Genomic DNA, 8,596 nt, shown 5'->3' with positions numbered 1-8,596 from the left:
GTGTGATCCCCCTGCCACCTACAAAGACTCAAGACAAATTATTCATCCATAACTTACTGCCACTGTCTTGAATCTTCATGAATGTTTCATTCACTCAAACAGTTAACCTCAATCACTCCACGAAAGTAATGCCACAAGGCAAAGGAAAAAAATTAAGAAAATGTACATTATTCGGAATGCATAATAGACGACGTTTTAACGTGATACTTGTACAATATTTCCCAACTTAATTTTTGGACATTGTATTATTCTTACACATGTCTCAGCAGCCAGATGACATTTTTTAATACCTCATTATTTTGACTTAAAATGGACAGAAACCTTTCGTGATAGTTATTACGTATATTATTTCATCATTTTGGGTAATTTATGGTCAAATTAAAATTTGAAAGTAATTTTACATTATGACGTTAAATGTCAATATGCATAATTATCATGTGGAAATAAATGAAGGTAAAACTGCTTCTGCTATACGTATTTGTTATTGTTTTATTGATGATGTTTTGAAGGAACATACACTCTGTATTTTACCAATATGGCCTTAATCTTAACTTAAAAATAACAAGAAACAAAATGTAAGGCATCCACTTCGCCCAGACCCTGTGCTATTTCACAAAGGGTACCGTAAAATGGGGTAACTTTGGGCACTTTTCAGAGTTTTTAAACCACTGCTTCCAAACAAAACCAATTATATTTCTAATTAACTCTTTTTGTGACATTAGGGTTCCTTCTACACCTTGAAGTTGAAAAAGATTTTTTAATAATTTTGTAAGGGTGCCCTAGGGGTTCAAAGGCGGGGTAACTTTGGTCACAGTATTACATTCCATGAAGGAAAAAAAAATCAAAAAAATTGATCTTCGCTGAATATGGGCAAGTTGTTGTTTTTTGTGACATTTGACACCTTGCAAAATTAATCAAACACACATCCTTGCTCACAAATATCGATTTTAATTTTTTCTGAAAAAAATGTAAAAAATGCTGATTTTTGGTCAAAAATCCCGCTTTTTTCGTAAATTTCAAGGAAATTACACATGAGCGACTATTATTTCTTCCAAACATATTTCTTAACAAATTGACACCAAATATGACTAAAAACAATATTGCTGTACGAAAATATGACCATTTAAAAAAATATATTTGACCGACCAAAGTTTTCCCGCTGACCGAAGTTACCCATTTTACGGTACATCATACAGATAAGGGCGCCCTAAAACTAGCACCCCGCGCCCATCACCCATCATCATTTATAGGCCCTACGCCACACTATATGTACATGCTACCACACACATAATACCGCCGTATTTTATTTTTAAAACGTAGTTTAAAAACTCTGCAAAGTAAATCACAACTCACCAATACTATATTCCACAAAATTGGACATTAATGTATTCGGATCACTGAGGTGTGTCCAAATGTATCAATTTCTTTTGGCCTGAACTCAGCAATTGTTATACCGTTACGGTTGGTTCATTCAGGGATAGACATGGAATAGTTTTAAGGTTACAGAGAACAGGTGTGTAGTTCGATTCCAAAACCATTCATACCTATCACCTGTTTTTATCTGTATTATCATACGATTGGCCCGTGGTACCTTATACGACTGTCAAAATTTTATTTCAATGAATATGATGAGATTGACTGTGCCATGAGTGACATTGTATTGTATACCCTCTATTGCTTTAGACTTGACCAAGTCTTTTGACATGGTTAGAACAGTAAACTTAATTTTCAATTGAAAATTCATGTAGACTGTATTATAATAGGCCTATGCCTAAATTACTAAAGTTATAATGGGTGTGCGACATTATCATTATCAAGATATCATAGGCATATTATTTTGTATTTAACATAGGCTCTACTTTACAGTTAACATAGTAGGCCTACTTTGAAAGTAGTGTCAATGAATTATCAAAATGAAAATTCATGTAGGCCTATATACCAAAATTATTAAGTTCAAAATCTTCCAAACAAGATATAAAAGGTAGGCCTATAACTTACGAGGGTACTATTTTGGTGCCACAGCTGCATGCATGTAATCTAAGACCAATTGTAGGATATTGAGTTTGGATCTATGATTTGGTCAGTTTCCTAAAACTTGTGAGTACACTATTTTTGGTCCTACTTGTATGTAATCTAACAGTATGGAAAGTGGTGCCAGGTGCAATGATAGCCATTTACATGTAAACACTAAAGAAACCACCATGAGGTATTATCAGCACATTTAGACCTATATTTATTGCAAGCTGGATTTGGCCAGAGATATGAGACAACACAACGTGGGGGGGACATATAAAGCAATTGTTGAATAGGCCTATATTGTGTGCTTTCCTGTGACTTATAGACCCAAAGCCTTGGGCCAAGGCTACTATAATTGCTTTAAGCAATGCGTAATGTAAAGTCAAAATATATATTAGTCAAGGTCTGGCCGTCTGTTAACGACATGACAACAGACACGCACCCGGTACAAATAGTTGCAGCTTGTAAAAGATACTGTTTATGGCAAAAAACATTAAAAAATGATACTTTAAGGTATTGTTTTGTTAATTTTTGTATGGCACATCATACATACACATGTGCTGAGGTCAAAAAGGTAACAATTTTGTTTTTGACCCCTGACTCGCCTGCCATTCCAAAACACCCCTTAAGCTGTCAGCAAGTCAGCAAGTGCTGACAAGGCCCCCTTGTTATTTTGGCCAAAGGGCCCCCCTGCTTTTTTTTTTTTTTTTTTTTTTTTTGCTTTAATTGTTTTCTGCAATGTTCAAAGGTCCGGTGGGTAGAATAGTACTGAAAATGTTAGATATAAGCGTATCATCAAAGCTGGCTCTAAAACTACAAAGGACCCCGTATGTGGACCGTGAGATCAAGAGTTACCGGGGGCCCAAATGTCAATACAAATAGCCTGTCGTTTCTCAATAACTATTCATGAGTTCCAAAGGTCAAATATTATAGGTCCCCGGGGCCTAAAATGTTTTTAAAAAGTAATTTAACGCAATAACAGTTCATGGTTCAGCACTTGGGCAGTGTACCTTTACATGGATATAATAAATAGATGAGCCTCATAATGTCAACTATTATTGGGTACAGAGCCCAAATGGGCCCAGACCCAGGGCCCCCAAAATGTACCTCCCTCCCAATTGCCCTGTACACCTTCCTTTTTAGACCTAAAACACCATGTTTTGGGCCAAAATAGGGTAAAATTACATAATTTTGCCCGCGCGAAGCGCGCACTGGCCCTATATTATAGCAAAATTCACCTTATTTTTCCCTGCTTTACCCGCAAATGCCATAGTAAAATCGAAAACAAAATATGCCCGACTCTCTCTAAATTGTTATGCTTCTGCCGCAATCTTATACGTAATCAAATTAAATTAAGCCATGCACTTGAGTGCATATATGCCTTCCTTACAGGGAGTTTGGGGCCCTCCAAATTTGGCCGGGCCCAGGGCCCCAAAAGGCAAATCCGGCCCTAAGGTGCATAGGCGTAGATCCGGGGGTGTGGGGATGGGGATAAATCCCCCCTTTTGCACCATATTTTAACAGTTTAGTTTCAAAATTGCAACATTTCGCGCGCATTTGTGTCATAAACATAATTTGTCGCCAAAAAGTCCTAGATTTAAGATTTTTTGCCAACCCCATCCCCCAAATGTCAAAATTCACGCGTACCAACATATTGGCTTCGTATTTCTTGAGATCAGATTATATGACCATTAATCTGGGATTTTGCATGCTTCTTGACTATCAAGCAAAAACAGAAAAGGAAATATTCCTTGTTCTTTAGTACCGTTTAAACACTCATAAATCTGATAAACCCTCGAATTGGGTATAGAATAGTGTGAAATTGCAAATTTTCGCGCGCTTCGCGCGAAATTTACAGAAATAATATAGGCGTACATCAATATAGGCGTGCATGTTGGCGCACTACGCGCACGTATCTCATAACATTAGGCCGAACTAATGATCATTATCAAATTTTGTTCTTACTCTCCTCCCGACAAAAATTCAGGTACGTTCCTGATTTCAACTCTTTACCATTGGGCCCCAGGATATTTTGCTGACAGGGCCCTTTTCCTTAAGGCCCGGTCACACTATGACGGACGATAAGCAACGAAAGGTGACGAACGTGAAAATCACAAAATGTTGACGGCAAAGCGACGACAAAAAGAGGAAAAACAAGATTCGGTGACGAGTGGGAACGACCTTTAGCGACAACACGACGGCAAGGGACGAAAGGCTGCGGCAGGAAACGGAGACTAGCAACCAAATCCGGACGTTGTCTGGGCGATGAGTGACGAAGTCTCGACGGAGCCCGACAACAAACAACGAGGTCAGACGGCTGGCAGCGGATTTGCTTGCGGCAAGGAACGGCAGCTGACGGTGGATTGCGGTGATGATGACGTGACTCAGCAGCCGACATCAAAGCCTGTGTGTGTGCGGGTCGTATAGTCCCCTTTGGCGTTCACACTTCTTCACAACGTTCTGATCAAATATCAATATCAATAATAATCAAAAATATTAACATCAATATCAACAATAATCAAAAATAGTAAAATCAATATCAATAATAATCCAAACTATTAATATCTATATCAATACTAATCAGGATTATTAACATCAATATCAATAATAATCAAAAATATTACACATATCAATAATAAACAAAAATAGTAAAATCAATATCAATAATAATCCAAACTATTAATATCTATTTCAATAATAATCAAAAATGTCAACATCAATATCAATAGTAATCAAAAATATTACACATATCAATAATAATAATAAAAATTATATAAATATCAATAATAATCAAAAATAGTAAAAGCAATATCAATAATAATCTAAACTATTAATATCTATATCAATAATAATCAAAAATATTAATATCGATATCAATAATAATAAAAAATATTACACATATCAATAATATTCAAAAATATTACACATATCAATAATAATCAAAACTATTAATATTTTTATCAATAATAATAATCAAAAATATTACCATCAATATATTAAATAATCAAAAATATTACACATATCAATAATAATATAAAAAAACAATATAAATATCAATAATAATCAAAAATAGTAAAATCAATATAAATAATAATCTAAACTTTTAATATCTATATCAATAATAATCAAAAGTATTAACATCAATATCAATTATTATAATCAAAGATATTAATATCAATATCAATTAGGCCTATTATAATCAAAGATATTAATATCAATATCAATAATAATAATAAATGTTAATATCAGTATCAATAATAATCAAAAATATTAACATCAATATCAATAACAATATCAATAATAATCAGAAATATTAATATTTTTGATTATTATTGATATTATTTTCTTTTTATATGAACTTTAAAATTCCATCGTGCCGGGTAGTCTATTGAAATCGAAGTGACGTTTACCACGACTACCAACGAAATTGTGACGACCTCAAAACGACTAGACACGGCTTCACACGGCATGGAAACGTCAAAGAAATGAGGGTTGCGGTCTCCAACGAAATCTGAACGGAATCACAACTGATTCTTTTGCCGTCACAAAATTTTCAACATGTTGAAAATTTGCCGACGAACGCGACGAATAATTGCGGCCGTCTGCGGTCGCTAACGATTCGTCAGCGACAACTAACGGCAGCACACGGTGAGTGACGGTAAATTCAAAATTGCAATTCGCAGCTTAACGTCGCTTGCCGTTCACCCCTATTCGTCATAGTGTGACCGGGCCTTTAAATCCGCCTCTGGCGGTGAATCAAAATTATTATAGGCCTACTCAACGCACTGCAGGGTTTATTGTTCTATTGTGTCCGATTTGAGTGCTAACATAATGTTGCCAATCAATATTCATGAGAGTGTCCATTCAACCATGGAATAATTATGATTCGACGTCCAGTTATCGAAATTGAGTGACTTGTGTTTGGCAGGTGTGAAATACATCTGCTGGGGGTTTTAATTACGTAACGCATAAAGGTTTGGCATCATTGAATGTCTGCCTAGTGCTGTTATAGACGAATCCAAATACACGCATTCCTACAGCCTTTAGTTGGGTAGCCGTCGGCTACAATGCACCCAAAATGTGAAATGATTCGGCCTTGGCGGAAATTTTAAACTGCATTCCATCACCCGTTTTACACCTTCCGCGAAAACACAGGTAGACAAAAGAATGATTAAAGTTTACAACACAATAGACCCTATAGTTCCCTTCGGCAAAACACACAGCTTCTACATGGTCTATTCGCTGTTGAAGTGACATAATAATCGGATTAACTACACCATATCAAACGCTACAAATGGATGTATTTGCGAACAAAACGGACTATGTATGAATAGATGCGACGCCACGACGGGATTACCTGCGGAATTATCTCTATTGTATATATTATTCTATTAACCCTTCTCGTCCTTGCATCTTCTCTAGGTGTTAGGCGGCTTTTATTTGCACAATGGGGCGCTCAAAACACCAGGTTGGTGCTAGCGGCTACCCAAAGATGGCCAACCAAATCCTGACCATGACTTGGCTCGTTGGATTCGTCTATATGCTTACTTTCTATAGACGAATCCATTTTCACGCATTCCTACACCTCAATGGCAGCCATAGCTGGGACCCCCCTTAGGTCTATCCCAAAAATGTGAAATGATGTGGCCTTGGCGGGGATATTAAACTGCATTCCATCACCCGTGTTACACGTAGACAAAAGAAAGATGAAAGTGTACCACACAATATAATTCAACATCGATTTGTAAGCGGATTTAATCCACCCAATTGTGCAGTAACGACACCAGTTTGGTGCAGACGGGTCCCAGTAATGGCTGACTGAATTCTGACCATAACTTGGCTCGATGGATTCGTTTATAGACGAATCCAACGAACCAAGTGATGGTCAGAATTTAGTCGGCCATGATTGGGTCCCCGGCGCACCAAACTGGTGTTGTGACTGCCCAATTGGGTGGATTAAAGCCGCTTAAAAATCGATGTTATGTTGTATTGTGTTGTAAACTTTCATCATTCTATTGTCTATTTGTAAGCCTATACATTAATACGTGCATGGTATATTATTATAGGCCTATGAACAAAAAGACAAACAGAGATAGAAAACGGCCGATATGTCAGATGAAATGATAAAATAAATAATAACCCATAACAAGCTCTGCAACTTTAAACTTCATGATAGGCTCAAAAATGCACTTCATGTCCCATTAGGTAAAAAATGCAACATTTTGGGGGTATATTCTGTCTCAAAACTAATGTATCGCCATGACGGGTGTCATGATCAACGGCTTCATCAAGACTTGCACCTCAAAAATCATTTGGCAAAAGTAATTATCTCAGCAATGTTTTTTGAGTAAAAAACGTACCTATCTTGTAAAATATATCTTCTTATTGCCTATCCAAAGAATTGTATTATCATTACGTCCATGTTTTAGAAAATGTTCGGGACTTTGGTTGTTATGGCTAAATTCAACCTGTCCTAAACTTGATACATGTACTAACCGGTGTATTTCATGGACTACTATACACGCACGGAAGCAGTATGTACGTCCAAGCCTGGGTCACAAAGGTCGAAGGTTTTATATGAATAGACCTATTTTCTTTAAACAGACGTGTAAAGTGTGCTTTTGTGTGCCGTCGAAGACTCAGTCACACCTGTGGGTTGTATGAGAACAATAGGTACCTCTCACTCAAGTGAGCGCTTTCACGTGACACTCTTATTGACAGTAGCTTGCCTGGTAAAGCGTTAATACGCTGTCAGGTTAGTTACCGATTTCATGGCGGAACTCTTTTGTCTGAACAAAAGGTACCTCTCGATGAATAGCTTGTCGGAAAATCAAATCGGCACAAAGAAACAATGTGTTACGTAATCTATTGTGACTCCACGAATATGATAGCTCCATGGGCATTCATTTTTTTTCTTCATATTTTATTTCATCAATCATCAACATCAAATTACAAGTGACTATCACTCACTTGTAGACCGCTCTCTTCCGAAGGGCATTAAAGCTAAACCACTTTTTTGTACTTGCTGTCAATCAAGAATAATGTATACATTACATTTAGGCTAAAAACTGAGTATGTGGAGCATCTGCAAATGTTCGTACCTCCCTGATATGTAAATGACAGATAACAGCAAAAACAGCTCCCATATCTGTCCATAACTTTGGTCAGTGCAGCGAGTAAGGGGATTTCAAGTGGGTGATTATTTATTGGCAAGTGCCATATTTGGGCATAAGTGCAGTCCACCATTCAATGTGGATGATAGACTATACTTTGGCACCCTTGGCACATTTCATGCCAAATGTCATAAAAAAATAATTAAAAAATGTTTTAAAACAGGATAAAACACGAGTAATACAGAATAAATTAGCCTCAATTTAAGACCTGATTGAATCTTCTAAATGAAGGAATACTCAAGAGACAGTGTTTTGAAATCCAAGCTGCACATCAAAATGTAACAAAACCACCTTTTTGGGTACCCCAGTATATGACACAGGATCAAGAACTGAATTTTGATGTTGGTAAAGGAGCAATAGTTCAGTAGATTAAGAGTAGTGCTTACTTATAACTACTAACTAGCATA

This window comes from Amphiura filiformis, chromosome 11 (genome assembly GCF_039555335.1).
Source record: "Amphiura filiformis chromosome 11, Afil_fr2py, whole genome shotgun sequence".
NCBI classification, from domain to species: Eukaryota; Metazoa; Echinodermata; class Ophiuroidea; order Amphilepidida; family Amphiuridae; genus Amphiura; species Amphiura filiformis.
The sequence above is the reverse complement of the archived record's forward strand: the minus strand, read 5'-3'. Positions refer to the sequence as shown.